Genomic DNA, 17,653 nt, shown 5'->3' with positions numbered 1-17,653 from the left:
ACAAGGAAATAAAATGTGAAAAAAATATTTCTACATCCCATGGCCATTCCCAACCATTTAAATTTTTCTCTTACAGGTCTAACACTTCTGAAAAACCAATACAACGGCCACCTGGAACAATGTATAAAGCTAAATGAACCGTTCACTGGGTACTTATCCGTACGAAAATCCCTATTGATTTACCTGTTTTTACAAGGAAGTAAAATGTGAAAAAAAGTATTTCTACATCCCATGGCCTTTCCCAACCATTTAAATTTTTCTCTTACATGTCTAACACTTCCGAAAAACCAATACAACGCCCACCCGGAACAATATATAAAGCTAAACAAACCGTTCACTGGGTACTTATCCGTACGAAAATCCCTATTGATTTACCTGTTTTTACAAGGAAACAAAATGTGAAAAAAATATTTCTACATCCCATGGCCTTTCCCAGCCATTTAAATTTTTCTCTTACAGGTCTAACGCTTCCGAAAAACCAATACAACGCCCACCCGGAACAATATTTAAAGCTAAACGAACAGTTCACTGGGTACTTATCCGTACGAAAAGCCCTATTGATTTACCTGTTTTTACAAGGAAGTAAAATGTGAAAAAAATATTTCTACATCTCATGGCCTTTCCCAACCATTTAAATTTTTCTCTTACAGGTCTAACACTTCCGAAAAACCAATACAACGCCCACCCGGAACAATATATAAAGCTAAACGAACAGTTCACTGGGTACTTATCCGTACGAAAAGCCCTATTGATTTACCTGTTTTTACAAGGAAGTAAAATGTGAAAAAAATATTTCTACATCCCATGGCCTTTCCCAGCCATTTAAATTTTTCTCTTACAGGTCTAACGCTTCCGAAAAACCAATACAACGCCCACCCGGAACAATATATAAAGCTAAACGAACCGTTCACTGGGTACTTATCCGTACGAAAATCCCTATTCATTTACCTGTTTTTACAAGGAAATAAAATGTGAAAAAAATTTTTCTACATCCCATGGCCATTCCCAACCATTTAAATTTTTCTCTTACAGGTCTAACACTTCTGAAGAACCAATACAACGGCCACCCGGAACAATGTATAAAGCTAAACGAACCGTTCACTGGGTACTTATCCGTACGAAAATCCCTATTGATTTACCTTTTTTTACAAGGAAGTAAATGTGAAAAAAATATTTCTACATCCCATGGCCTTTCCCAACCATTTAAATTTTTCTCTTACATGTCTAACACTTCCGAAAAACTAATACAACGCCCACCCGGAACAATGTATAAAGCTAAACGAACCGTTCACTGGGTACTTATCCGTGCGAAAAGCCCTATTGATTTACCTGTTTTTACAAGGAAGTAAAATGTGAAAAAAATATTTCTACATCCCATGGCCTTTACCAGCCATTTAAATTTTTCTCTTACAGGTCTAACACTTCCGAAAAACCAATACAACGCCCACCCGGAACAATATATAAAGCTAAACGAACAGTTCACTGGGTACTTATCCGTACTAAAAGCCCTATTGATTTACCTGTTTTTACAAGGAAGTAAAATGTGAAAAAAATATTTCTACATCCCATGGCCTTTCCCAACCATTTAAATTTTTCTCTTACAGGTCTAACAGTTGCGAAAAACCAATACAACACCCACCCCGAAAAATATATACAGCTAAACGAACCGTTTACTGGGTACTAATCCATACGAAAATCACTATTGATTTACCTGTTTTTACAAGGAAATAAAATGTGAAAAAAATTTTTCTACATCCCATGGCCATTCCCAACCATTTAAATTTTTCTCTTACAGGTCTAACACTTCTGAAAAACCAATACAACGGCCACCCGGAACAATGTATAAAGCTAAACGAACCGTTCACTGGGTACTTATCCGTACGAAAATCCCTATTGATTTACCTTTTTTTACAAGGAAGTAAAATGTGAAAAAAATATTTCTACATCCCATGGCCTTTCCCAACCATTTAAATTTTTCTCTTACATGTCTAACACTTCCGAAAAACTAATACAACGCCCACCCGGAACAATGTATAAAGCTAAACGAACCGTTCACTGGGTACTTATCCGTGCGAAAAGCCCTATTGATTTACCTGTTTTTACAAGGAAGTAAAATGTGAAAAAAATATTTCTACATCCCATGGCCTTTACCAGCCATTTAAATTTTTCTCTTACAGGTCTAACACTTCCGAAAAACCAATACAACGCCCACCCGGAACAATATATAAAGCTAAACGAACAGTTCACTGGGTACTTATCCGTACGAAAAGCCCTATTGATTTACCTGTTTTTACAAGGAAGTAAAATGTGAAAAAAATATTTCTACATCCCATGGCCTTTCCCAACCATTTAAATTTTTCTCTTACAGGTCTAACACTTCCGAAAAACCAATACAACGCCCACCCGGAACAATATATAAAGCTAAACAAACCGTTCACTGGGTACTTATCCGTACGAAAATCCCTATTGATTTACCTGTTTTTACAAGGAAACAAAATGTGAAAAAAATATTTCTACATCCCATGGCCTTTCCCAGCCATTTAAATTTTTCTCTTACAGGTCTAACGCTTCCGAAAAACCAATACAACGCCCACCCGGAACAATATTTAAAGCTAAACGAACAGTTCACTGGGTACTTATCCGTACGAAAAGCCCTATTGATTTACCTGTTTTTACAAGGAAGTAAAATGTGAAAAAAATATTTCTACATCCCATGGCCTTTCCCAGCCATTTAAATTTTTCTCTTACAGGTCTAACGCTTCCGAAAAACCAATACAACGCCCACCCGGAACAATATATGAAGCTAAACAAACCGTTCACTGGGTACTTATCCGTACGAAAATCCCTATTGATTTACCTGTTTTTACAAGGAAATAAAATGTGAAAAAAATATTTCTACATCCCATGGCCTTTCCCAACCATTTAAATTTTTCTCTTACATGTCTAACACTACAAAAAACCAATACAACTCCCACCCGGAACAATATATAAAGCTAAACGAACCGTTCACTGGGTACTTATCCGTACGAAAATCCCTATTGATTTACCTGTTTTTACAAGGAAATAAAATGTGAAAAAAATATTTCTACATCCCATGGCCATTCCCAACCATTTAAATTTTTCTCTTACAGGTCTAACACTTCTGAAAAACCAATACAACGGCCACCTGGAACAATGTATAAAGCTAAATGAACCGTTCACTGGGTACTTATCCGTACGAAAATCCCTATTGATTTACCTGTTTTTACAAGGAAGTAAAATGTGAAAAAAAGTATTTCTACATCCCATGGCCTTTCCCAACCATTTAAATTTTTCTCTTACATGTCTAACACTTCCGAAAAACCAATACAACGCCCACCCGGAACAATATATAAAGCTAAACAAACCGTTCACTGGGTACTTATCCGTACGAAAATCCCTATTGATTTACCTGTTTTTACAAGGAAACAAAATGTGAAAAAAATATTTCTACATCCCATGGCCTTTCCCAGCCATTTAAATTTTTCTCTTACAGGTCTAACGCTTCCGAAAAACCAATACAACGCCCACCCGGAACAATATTTAAAGCTAAACGAACAGTTCACTGGGTACTTATCCGTACGAAAAGCCCTATTGATTTACCTGTTTTTACAAGGAAGTAAAATGTGAAAAAAATATTTCTACATCTCATGGCCTTTCCCAACCATTTAAATTTTTCTCTTACAGGTCTAACACTTCCGAAAAACCAATACAACGCCCACCCGGAACAATATATAAAGCTAAACGAACAGTTCACTGGGTACTTATCCGTACGAAAAGCCCTATTGATTTACCTGTTTTTACAAGGAAGTAAAATGTGAAAAAAATATTTCTACATCCCATGGCCTTTCCCAGCCATTTAAATTTTTCTCTTACAGGTCTAACGCTTCCGAAAAACCAATACAACGCCCACCCGGAACAATATATAAAGCTAAACGAACCGTTCACTGGGTACTTATCCGTACGAAAATCCCTATTCATTTACCTGTTTTTACAAGGAAATAAAATGTGAAAAAAATTTTTCTACATCCCATGGCCATTCCCAACCATTTAAATTTTTCTCTTACAGGTCTAACACTTCTGAAGAACCAATACAACGGCCACCCGGAACAATGTATAAAGCTAAACGAACCGTTCACTGGGTACTTATCCGTACGAAAATCCCTATTGATTTACCTTTTTTTACAAGGAAGTAAATGTGAAAAAAATATTTCTACATCCCATGGCCTTTCCCAACCATTTAAATTTTTCTCTTACATGTCTAACACTTCCGAAAAACTAATACAACGCCCACCCGGAACAATGTATAAAGCTAAACGAACCGTTCACTGGGTACTTATCCGTGCGAAAAGCCCTATTGATTTACCTGTTTTTACAAGGAAGTAAAATGTGAAAAAAATATTTCTACATCCCATGGCCTTTACCAGCCATTTAAATTTTTCTCTTACAGGTCTAACACTTCCGAAAAACCAATACAACGCCCACCCGGAACAATATATAAAGCTAAACGAACAGTTCACTGGGTACTTATCCGTACTAAAAGCCCTATTGATTTACCTGTTTTTACAAGGAAGTAAAATGTGAAAAAAATATTTCTACATCCCATGGCCTTTCCCAACCATTTAAATTTTTCTCTTACAGGTCTAACAGTTGCGAAAAACCAATACAACACCCACCCCGAAAAATATATACAGCTAAACGAACCGTTTACTGGGTACTAATCCATACGAAAATCCCTATTGATTTACCTGTTTTTACAAGGAAATAAAATGTGAAAAAAATTTTTCTACATCCCATGGCCATTCCCAACCATTTAAATTTTTCTCTTACAGGTCTAACACTTCTGAAAAACCAATACAACGGCCACCCGGAACAATGTATAAAGCTAAACGAACCGTTCACTGGGTACTTATCCGTACGAAAATCCCTATTGATTTACCTTTTTTTACAAGGAAGTAAAATGTGAAAAAAATATTTCTACATCCCATGGCCTTTCCCAACCATTTAAATTTTTCTCTTACATGTCTAACACTTCCGAAAAACTAATACAACGCCCACCCGGAACAATGTATAAAGCTAAACGAACCGTTCACTGGGTACTTATCCGTGCGAAAAGCCCTATTGATTTACCTGTTTTTACAAGGAAGTAAAATGTGAAAAAAATATTTCTACATCCCATGGCCTTTACCAGCCATTTAAATTTTTCTCTTACAGGTCTAACACTTCCGAAAAACCAATACAACGCCCACCCGGAACAATATATAAAGCTAAACGAACAGTTCACTGGGTACTTATCCGTACGAAAAGCCCTATTGATTTACCTGTTTTTACAAGGAAGTAAAATGTGAAAAAAATATTTCTACATCCCATGGCCTTTCCCAACCATTTAAATTTTTCTCTTACAGGTCTAACACTTCCGAAAAACCAATACAACGCCCACCCGGAACAATATATAAAGCTAAACAAACCGTTCACTGGGTACTTATCCGTACGAAAATCCCTATTGATTTACCTGTTTTTACAAGGAAACAAAATGTGAAAAAAATATTTCTACATCCCATGGCCTTTCCCAGCCATTTAAATTTTTCTCTTACAGGTCTAACGCTTCCGAAAAACCAATACAACGCCCACCCGGAACAATATTTAAAGCTAAACGAACAGTTCACTGGGTACTTATCCGTACGAAAAGCCCTATTGATTTACCTGTTTTTACAAGGAAGTAAAATGTGAAAAAAATATTTCTACATCCCATGGCCTTTCCCAGCCATTTAAATTTTTCTCTTACAGGTCTAACGCTTCCGAAAAACCAATACAACGCCCACCCGGAACAATATATAAAGCTAAACAAACCGTTCACTGGGTACTTATCCGTACGAAAATCCCTATTGATTTACCTGTTTTTACAAGGAAATAAAATGTGAAAAAAATATTTTTACATCCCATGGCCTTTCCCAGCCATTTAAATTTTTCTCTTACAGGTCTAACACTTCCGAAAAACCAATACAAGGCCCAACCGGAACAATATATAAAGCTAAACGAACCGTTCACTGGGTACTTATCCGTACGAAAATCCCTATTGATTTACCTGTTTTTACAAGGAAATAAAATGTGAAAAAAATATTTCTACATCCCATGGCCTTTCCCAACCATTTAAATTTTTCTCTTACAGGTCTAACGCTTCCGAAAAACCAATACAACGCCCACCCGGAACAATATATAAAGCTAAACGAACAGTTCACTGGGTACTTATCCGTACGAAAAGCCCTATTGATTTACCTGTTTTTACAAGGAAGTAAAATGTGAAAAAAATATTTCTACATCCCATGGCCTTTCCCAGCCATTTAAATTTTTCTCTTACAGGTCTAACGCTTCCGAAAAACCAATACAACGCCCACCCGGAACAATATATAAAGCTAAACGAACCGTTCACTGGGTACTTATCCGTACGAAAATCCCTATTCATTTACCTGTTTTTACAAGGAAATAAAATATGAAAAAAAATTTTCTACATCCCATGGCCATTCCCAACCATTTAAATTTTTCTCTTACAGGTCTAACACTTCTGAAAAACCAATACAACGCCCACCCGGAACAATACATAAAGCTAAACGAACCGTTCACTGGGTACTTATCCGTACGAAAATCCCTATTGATTTACCTTTTTTTACAAGGAAGTAAATGTGAAAAAAATATTTCTACATCCCATGGCCTTTCCCAACCATTTAAATTTTTCTCTTACAGGTCTAACACTTCCGAAAAACCAATACAACGCCCACCCGGAACAATATATAAAGCTAAACGAACAGTTCACTGGGTACTTATCCGTACGAAAAGCCCTATTGATTTACCTGTTTTTACAAGGAAGTAAAATGTGAAAAAAATATTTCTACATCCCATGGCCTTTCCCAACCATTTAAATTTTTCTCTTACAGGTCTATCAGTTGCGAAAAACCAATACAACACCCACCCGGAAAAATATATACAGCTAAACGAACCGTTTACTGGGTACTAATCCATACGAAAATCCCTATTGATTTACCTGTTTTTACAAGGAAATAAAATGTGAAAAAAATATTTCTACATCCCATGGCCTTTCCCAGCCATTTAAATTTTTCTCTTACAGGTCTAACGCTTCCGAAAAACCAATACAACGCCCACCCGGAACAATATATAAAGCTAAACGAACCGTTCACTGGGTACTTATCCGTACGAAAATCCCTATTCATTTACCTGTTTTTACAAGGAAATAAAATGTGAAAAAAAATTTTCTACATCCCATGGCCATTCCCAACCATTTAAATTTTTCTCTTACAGGTCTAACACTTCTGAAAAACCAATACAACGGCCACCCGGAACAATGTATAAAGCTAAACGAACCGTTCACTGGGTACGTATCCGTACGAAAATTCCTATTGATTTACCTTTTTTTACAAGGAAGTAAAATGTGAAAAAAATATTTCTACATCCCATGGCCTTTCCCAACCATTTAAATTTTTCTCTTACATGTCTAACACTTCCGAAAAACTAATACAACGCCCACCCGGAACAATGTATAAAGCTAAACGAACCGTTCACTGGGTACTTATCCGTGCGAAAAGCCCTATTGATTTACCTGTTTTTACAAGGAAGTAAAATGTGAAAAAAATATTTCTACATCCCATGGCCTTTACCAGCCATTTAAATTTTTCTCTTACAGGTCTAACACTTCCGAAAAACCAATACAACGCCCACCCGGAACAATATATAAAGCTAAACGAACAGTTCACTGGGTACTTATCCGTACGAAAATCCCTATTGATTTACCTGTTTTTACAAGGAAACAAAATGTGAAAAAAATATTTCTACATCCCATGGCCTTTCCCAGCCATTTAAATTTTTCTCTTACATGTCTAACACTTCCGAAAAACTAATACAACGCCCACCCGGAACAATATATAAAGCTAAACGAACCGTTCACTGGGTACTTATCCGTACGAAAATCCCTATTCATTTACCTGTTTTTACAAGGAAATAAAATATGAAAAAAAATTTTCTACATCCCATGGCCATTCCCAACCATTTAAATTTTTCTCTTACAGGTCTAACACTTCTGAAAAACCAATACAACGCCCACCCGGAACAATACATAAAGCTAAACGAACCGTTCACTGGGTACTTATCCGTACAAAAATCCCTATTGATTTACCTTTTTTTACAAGGAAGTAAATGTGAAAAAAATATTTCTACATCCCATGGCCTTTCCCAACCATTTAAATTTTTCTCTTACAGGTCTAACACTTCCGAAAAACCAATACAACGCCCACCCGGAACAATATATAAAGCTAAACGAACAGTTCACTGGGTACTTATCCGTACGAAAAGCCCTATTGATTTACCTGTTTTTACAAGGAAGTAAAATGTGAAAAAAATATTTCTACATCCCATGGCCTTTCCCAGCCATTTAAATTTTTCTCTTACAGGTCTAACGCTTCCGAAAAACCAATACAACGCCCACCCGGAACAATATATAAAGCTAAACGAACCGTTCACTGGGTACTTATCCGTACGAAAATCCCTATTCATTTACCTGTTTTTACAAGGAAATAAAATGTGAAAAAATTTTTTCTACATCCCATGGCCATTCCCAACCATTTAAATTTTTCTCTTACAGGTCTAACACTTCTGAAGAACCAATACAACGGCCACCCGGAACAATGTATAAAGCTAAACGAACCGTTCACTGGGTACTTATCCGTACGAAAATCCCTATTGATTTACCTTTTTTTACAAGGAAGTAAATGTGAAAAAAATATTTCTACATCCCATAGCCTTTCCCAACCATTTAAATTTTTCTCTTATATGTCTAACACTTCCGAAAAACTAATACAACGCCCACCCGGAACAATGTATAAAGCTAAACGAACCGTTCACTGGGTACTTAACCGTGCGAAAAGCCCTATTGATTTACCTGTTTTTACAAGGAAGTAAAATGTGAAAAAAATATTTCTACATCCCATGGCCTTTACCAGCCATTTAAATTTTTCTCTTACAGGTCTAACACTTCCGAAAAACCAATACAACGCCCACCCGGAACAATATATAAAGCTAAACGAACAGTTCACTGGGTACTTATCCATACGAAAAGCCCTATTGATTTACCTGTTTTTACAAGGAAGTAAAATGTGAAAAAAATATTTCTACATCCCATGGCCTTTCCCAACCATTTAAATTTTTCTCTTACAGGTCTAACAGTTGCGAAAAACCAATACAACACCCACCCGGAAAAATATATACAGCTAAACGAACCGTTTACTGGGTACTAATCCATACGAAAATCCCTATTGATTTACCTGTTTTTACAAGGAAATAAAATGTGAAAAAAATATTTCTACATCCCATGGCCTTTCCCAGCCATTTAAATTTTTCTCTTACAGGTCTAACGCTTCCGAAAAACCAATACAACGCCAACCCGGAACAATATATAAAGCTAAACGAACCGTTCACTGGGTACTTATCCGTACGAAAATCCCTATTCATTTACCTGTTTTTACAAGGAAATAAAATGTGAAAAAAAATTTTCTACATCCCATGGCCATTCCCAACCATTTAAATTTTTCTCTTACAGGTCTAACACTTCTGAAAAACCAATACAACGGCCACCCGGAACAATGTATAAAGCTAAACGAACCGTTCACTGGGTACTTATCCGTACGAAAATCCCTATTGATTTACCTTTTTTTACAAGGAAGTAAAATGTGAAAAAAATATTTCTACATCCCATGGCCTTTCCCAACCATTTAAATTTTTCTCTTACATGTCTAACACTTCCGAAAAACTAATACAACGCCCACCCGGAACAATGTATAAAGCTAAACGAACCGTTCACTGGGTACTTATCCGTGCGAAAAGCCCTATTGATTTACCTGTTTTTACAAGGAAGTAAAATGTGAAAAAAATATTTCTACATCCCATGGCCTTTACCAGCCATTTAAATTTTTCTCTTACAGGTCTAACACTTCCGAAAAACCAATACAACGCCCACCCGGAACAATATATAAAGCTAAACGAACAGTTCACTGGGTACTTATCCGTACGAAAAGCCCTATTGATTTACCTGTTTTTACAAGGAAGTAAAATGTGAAAAAAATATTTCTACATCCCATGGCCTTTCCCAACCATTTAAATTTTTCTCTTACAGGTCTAACACTTCCGAAAAACCAATACAACGCCCACCCGGAACAATATATAAAGCTAAACAAACCGTTCACTGGGTACTTATCCGTACGAAAATCCCTATTGATTTACCTGTTTTTACAAGGAAACAAAATGTGAAAAAAATATTTCTACATCCCATGGCCTTTCCCAGCCATTTAAATTTTTCTCTTACATGTCTAACGCTTCCGAAAAACCAATACAACGCCCACCCGGAACAATATTTAAAGCTAAACGAACAGTTCACTGGGTACTTATCCGTACGAAAAGCCCTATTGATTTACCTGTTTTTACAAGGAAGTAAAATGTGAAAAAAATATTTCTACATCCCATGGCCTTTCCCAGCCATTTAAATTTTTCTCTTACAGGTCTAACGCTTCCGAAAAACCAATACAACGCCCACCCGGAACAATATATAAAGCTAAACGAACCGTTCACTGGGTACTTATCCGTACGAAAATCCCTATTCATTTACCTGTTTTTACAAGGAAATAAAATGTGAAAAAAAATTTTCTACATCCCATGGCCATTCCCAACCATTTAAATTTTTCTCTTACAGGTCTAACACTTCTGAAAAACCAATACAACGCCCACCCGGAACAATACATAAAGCTAAACGAACCGTTCACTGGGTACTTATCCGTACGAAAATCCCTATTGATTTACCTTTTTTTACAAGGAAGTAAATGTGAAAAAAATATTTCTACATCCCATGGCCTTTCCCAACCATTTAAATTTTTCTCTTACATGTCTAACACTTCCGAAAAACTAATACAACGCCCACCCGGAACAATGTATAAAGCTAAACGAACCGTTCACTGGGTACTTATCCGTGCGAAAAGCCCTATTGATTTACCTGTTTTTACAAGGAAGTAAAATGTGAAAAAAATATTTCTACATCCCATGGCCTTTACCAGCCATTTAAATTTTTCTCTTACAGGTCTAACACTTCCGAAAAACCAATACAACGCCCACCCGGAACAATATATAAAGCTAAACGAACAGTTCACTGGGTACTTATCCGTACGAAAAGCCCTATTGATTTACCTGTTTTTACAAGGAAGTAAAATGTGAAAAAAATATTTCTACATCCCATGGCCTTTCCCAACCATTTAAATTTTTCTCTTACAGGTCTAACAGTTGCGAAAAACCAATACAACACCCACCCGGAAAAATATATACAGCTAAACGAACGGTTTACTGGGTACTTATCCGTACGAAAATCCCTATTGATTTACCTGTTTTTACAAGGAAATAAAATGTGAAAAAAATATTTCTACATCCCATGGCCTTTCCCAGCCATTTAAATTTTTCTCTTACAGGTCTAACGCTTCCGAAAAACCAATACAAGGCCCACCCGGAACAATATATAAAGCTAAACGAACCGTTCACTGGGTACTTATCCGTACGAAAATCCCTATTGATTTACCTGTTTTTACAAGGAAATAAAATGTGAAAAAAATATTTCTACATCCCATGGCCTTTCCCAACCATTTAAATTTTTCTCTTACAGGTCTAACGCTTCCGAAAAACCAATACAACGCCCACCCGGAACAATATATAAAGCTAAACGAACAGTTCACTGGGTACTTATCCGTACGAAAATCCCTATTCATTTACCTGTTTTTACAAGGAAATAAAATGTGAAAAAAATTTTTCTACATCCCATGGCCATTCCCAACCATTTAAATTTTTCTCTTACAGGTCTAACACTTCTGAAAAACCAATACAACGGCCACCCGGAACAATGTATAAAGCTAAACGAACCGTTCACTGGGTACTTATCCGTACGAAAATCCCTATTGATTTACCTTTTTTTACAAGGAAGTAAAATGTGAAAAAAATATTTCTACATCCCATGGCCTTTCCCAACCATTTAAATTTTTCTCTTACATGTCTAACACTTCCGAAAAACTAATACAACGCCCACCCGGAACAATGCATAAAGCTAAACGAACCGTTCACTGGGTACTTATCCGTGCGAAAAGCCCTATTGATTTACCTGTTTTTACAAGGAAGTAAAATGTGAAAAAAATATTTCTACATCCCATGGCCTTTACCAGCCATTTAAATTTTTCTCTTACAGGTCTAACACTTCCGAAAAACCAATACAACGCCCACCCGGAACAATATATAAAGCTAAACGAACAGTTCACTGGGTACTTATCCGTACGAAAAGCCCTATTGATTTACCTGTTTTTACAAGGAAGTAAAATGTGAAAAAAATATTTCTACATCCCATGGCCTTTCCCAACCATTTAAATTTTTCTCTTACAGGTCTAACACTTCCGAAAAACCAATACAACGCCCACCCGGAACAATACATAAAGCTAAACAAACCGTTCACTGGGTACTTATCCGTACGAAAATCCCTATTGATTTACCTGTTTTTACAAGGAAATAAAATGTGAAAAAAATATTTCTACATCCCATGGCCTATCCCAACCATTTAAATTTTTCTCTTACATGTCTAACACTACAAAAAACCTATACAACTCCCACCCGGAACAATATATAAAGCTAAACGAACCGTTCACTGGGTACTTATCCGTACGAAAATCCCTATTGATTTACCTGTTTTTACAAGGAAATAAAATGTGAAAAAAATATTTCTACATCCCATGGCCATTCCCAACTATTTAAATTTTTCTCTTACAGGTCTAACACTTCTGAAAAACCAATACAACGGCCACCTGGAACAATGTATAAAGCTAAACGAACCGTTCACTGGGTACTTATCATTACGAAAATCCCTATTGATTTACCTGTTTTTACAAGGAAGTAAAATGTGAAAAAAATATTTCTACATCCCATGGCCTTTCCCAACCATTTAAATTTTTCTCTTACATGTCTAACGCTTCCGAAAAACCAATACAACGCCCACCCGGAACAATATATAAAGCTAAACGAACCGTTCACTGGTTACATATACGTACGAAAATTCCTATTGATTTACCTGTTTTTACAAGGAAATAAAATATGAAAAAAATATTTCTACATCCCATGGACTTTCCCAACCATTTAAATTTTTCTCTTACAGGTCTAACAGTTGCGAAAAACCAATACAACACCCACCCGGAAAAATATATGCAGCTAAACGAACCGTTTACTGGGTACTAATCCATACGAAAATCCCTATTGATTTACCTGTTTTTACAAGGAAGTAAAATGTGAAAAAAATATTTCTACATCCCATGGCCTTTCCCAACCATTTAAATTTTTCTCTTACAGGTCTAACACTTCCGAAAAACCAATACAACGCCCACCCGGAACAATATATAAAGCTAAACGAACCGTTCACTGGGTACCTATCCGAACGAAAATCCCTATTGATTTACCTGTTTTTACAAGGAATTAAAATGTGAAAAAAATATTTCTACATCCCATGGCCTTTCCCAACCATTTAAATTTTTCTCTTACATGTCTAACACTTCCGAAAAACCAATACAACGCCCACCCGGAACAATAAATAAAGCTAAACGAACCGTTCACTGGGTACTTATCCGTATGAAAATCCCTATTGATTTACCTTTTTTTACAAGGAAGTAAAATGTGAAAAAAATATTTCTACATCCCATGGCCTTTCCCAACCATTTAAATTTTTCTCTTACATGTCTAACACTTCCGAAAAACCACTACAACGCCCACCCGGAACAATATATAAAGCTAAACGAACCGTTCACTGGGTACTTATCCGTACGAAAATCCCTATTGATTTACCTGTTTTTACAAGGAAACAAAATGTGAAAAAAATATTTCTACATCCCATGGCCTTTCCCAGCCATTTAAATTTTTCTCTTACAGGTCTAACGCTTCCGAAAAACCAATACAACGCCCACCCGGAACAATATTTAAAGCTAAACGAACAGTTCACTGGGTACTTATCCGTACGAAAAGCCCTATTGATTTACCTGTTTTTACAAGGAAGTAAAATGTGAAAAAAATATTTCTACATCCCATGGCCTTTCCCAGCCATTTAAATTTTTCTCTTACAGGTCTAACGCTTCCGAAAAACCAATACAACGCCCACCCGGAACAATATATAAAGCTAAACGAACAGTTCACTGGGTACTTATCCGTACGAAAAGCCCTATTGATTTACCTGTTTTTACAAGGAAGTAAAATGTGAAAAAAATATTTCTACATCCCATAGCCTTTCCCAACCATTTAAATTTTTCTCTTACAGGTCTAACACTTCCGAAAAACCAATACAACGCCCACCCGGAACAATACATAAAGCTAAACAAACCGTTCACTGGGTACTTATCCGTACGAAAATCCCTATTGATTTACCTGTTTTTACAAGGAAATAAAATGTGAAAAAAATATTTCTACATCCCATGGCCTATCCCAACCATTTAAATTTTTCTCTTACATGTCTAACACTACAAAAAACCTATACAACTCCCACCCGGAACAATATATAAAGCTAAACGAACCGTTCACTGGGTACTTATCCGTACGAAAATCCCTATTGATTTACCTGTTTTTACAAGGAAATAAAATGTGAAAAAAATATTTCTACATCCCATGGCCATTCCCAACTATTTAAATTTTTCTCTTACAGGTCTAACACTTCTGAAAAACCAATACAACGGCCACCTGGAACAATGTATAAAGCTAAACGAACCGTTCACTGGGTACTTATCATTACGAAAATCCCTATTGATTTACCTGTTTTTACAAGGAAGTAAAATGTGAAAAAAATATTTCTACATCCCATGGCCTTTCCCAACCATTTAAATTTTTCTCTTACATGTCTAACGCTTCCGAAAAACCAATACAACGCCCACCCGGAACAATATATAAAGCTAAACGAACCGTTCACTGGTTACATATACGTACGAAAATCCCTATTGATTTACCTGTTTTTACAAGGAAATAAAATATGAAAAAAATATTTCTACATCCCATGGACTTTCCCAACCATTTAAATTTTTCTCTTACAGGTCTAACAGTTGCGAAAAACCAATACAACACCCACCCGGAAAAATATATGCAGCTAAACGAACCGTTTACTGGGTACTAATCCATACGAAAATCCCTATTGATTTACCTGTTTTTACAAGGAAGTAATATGTGAAAAAAATATTTCTACATCCCATGGCCTTTCCCAACCATTTAAATTTTTCTCTTACAGGTCTAACACTTCCGAAAAACCAATACAACGCCCACCCGGAACAATATATAAAGCTAAACGAACCGTTCACTGGGTACCTATCCGAACGAAAATCCCTATTGATTTACCTGTTTTTACAAGGAATTAAAATGTGAAAAAAATATTTCTACATCCCATGGCCTTTCCCAACCATTTAAATTTTTCTCTTACATGTCTAACACTTCCGAAAAACCAATACAACGCCCACCCGGAACAATAAATAAAGCTAAACGAACCGTTCACTGGGTACTTATCCGTATGAAAATCCCTATTGATTTACCTTTTTTTACAAGGAAGTAAAATGTGAAAAAAATATTTCTACATCCCATGGCCTTTCCCAACCATTTAAATTTTTCTCTTACATGTCTAACACTTCCGAAAAACCAATACAACGCCCACCCGGAACAATATATAAAGCTAAACGAACCGTTCACTGGGTACTTATCCGTACGAAAATCCCTATTGATTTACCTGTTTTTACAAGGAAACAAAATGTGAAAAAAATATTTCTACATCCCATGGCCTTTCCCAGCCATTTAAATTTTTCTCTTACAGGTCTAACGCTTCCGAAAAACCAATACAACGCCCACCCGGAACAATATTTAAAGCTAAACGAACAGTTCACTGGGTACTTATCCGTACGAAAAGCCCTATTGATTTACCTGTTTTTACAAGGAAGTAAAATGTGAAAAAAATATTTCTACATCCCATGGCCTTTCCCAGCCATTTAAATTTTTCTCTTACAGGTCTAACGCTTCCGAAAAACCAATACAACGCCCACCCGGAACAATATATAAAGCTAAACAAACCGTTCACTGGGTACTTATCCGTACGAAAATCCCTATTGATTTACCTGTTTTTACAAGGAAATAAAATGTGAAAAAAATATTTCTACATCCCATGGCCTTTCCCAGCCATTTAAATTTTTCTCTTACAGGTCTAACACTTCCGAAAAACCAATACAAGGCCCAACCGGAACAATATATAAAGCTAAACGAACCGTTCACTGGGTACTTATCCGTACGAAAATCCCTATTGATTTACCTGTTTTTACAAGGAAATAAAATGTGAAAAAAATATTTCTACATCCCATGGCCTTTCCCAACCATTTAAATTTTTCTCTTACAGGTCTAACGCTTCCGAAAAACCAATACAACGCCCACCCGGAACAATATATAAAGCTAAACGAACAGTTCACTGGGTACTTATCCGTACGAAAAGCCCTATTGATTTACCTGTTTTTACAAGGAAGTAAAATGTGAAAAAAATATTTCTACATCCCATGGCCTTTCCCAGCCATTTAAATTTTTCTCTTACAGGTCTAACGCTTCCGAAAAACCAATACAACGCCCACCCGGAACAATATATAAAGCTAAACGAACCGTTCACTGGGTACTTATCCGTACGAAAATCCCTATTCATTTACCTGTTTTTACAAGGAAATAAAATATGAAAAAAAATTTTCTACATCCCATGGCCATTCCCAACCATTTAAATTTTTCTCTTACAGGTCTAACACTTCTGAAAAACCAATACAACGCCCACCCGGAACAATACATAAAGCTAAACGAACCGTTCACTGGGTACTTATCCGTACGAAAATCCCTATTGATTTACCTTTTTTTACAAGGAAGTAAATGTGAAAAAAATATTTCTACATCCCATGGCCTTTCCCAACCATTTAAATTTTTCTCTTACAGGTCTAACACTTCCGAAAAACCAATACAACGCCCACCCGGAACAATATATAAAGCTAAACGAACAGTTCACTGGGTACTTATCCGTACGAAAAGCCCTATTGATTTACCTGTTTTTACAAGGAAGTAAAATGTGAAAAAAATATTTCTACATCCCATGGCCTTTCCCAGCCATTTAAATTTTTCTCTTACAGGTCTAACGCTTCCGAAAAACCAATACAACGCCCACCCGGAACAATATATAAAGCTAAACGAACAGTTCACTGGGTACTTATCCGTACGAAAAGCCCTATTGATTTACCTGTTTTTACAAGGAAGTAAAATGTGAAAAAAATATTTCTACATCCCATGGCCTTTCCCAGCCATTTAAATTTTTCTCTTACAGGTCTAACGCTTCCGAAAAACCAATACAACGCCCACCCGGAACAATATATAAAGCTAAACGAACCGTTCACTGGGTACTTATCCGTACGAAAATCCCTATTCATTTACCTGTTTTTACAAGGAAATAAAATGTGAAAAAAATTTTTCTACATCCCATGGCCATTCCCAACCATTTAAATTTTTTTCTTACAGGTCTAACACTTCT

Source organism: Paroedura picta, chromosome 5 (genome assembly GCF_049243985.1).
Source record: "Paroedura picta isolate Pp20150507F chromosome 5, Ppicta_v3.0, whole genome shotgun sequence".
NCBI classification, from domain to species: Eukaryota; Metazoa; Chordata; class Lepidosauria; order Squamata; family Gekkonidae; genus Paroedura; species Paroedura picta.
The sequence above is the reverse complement of the archived record's forward strand: the minus strand, read 5'-3'. Positions refer to the sequence as shown.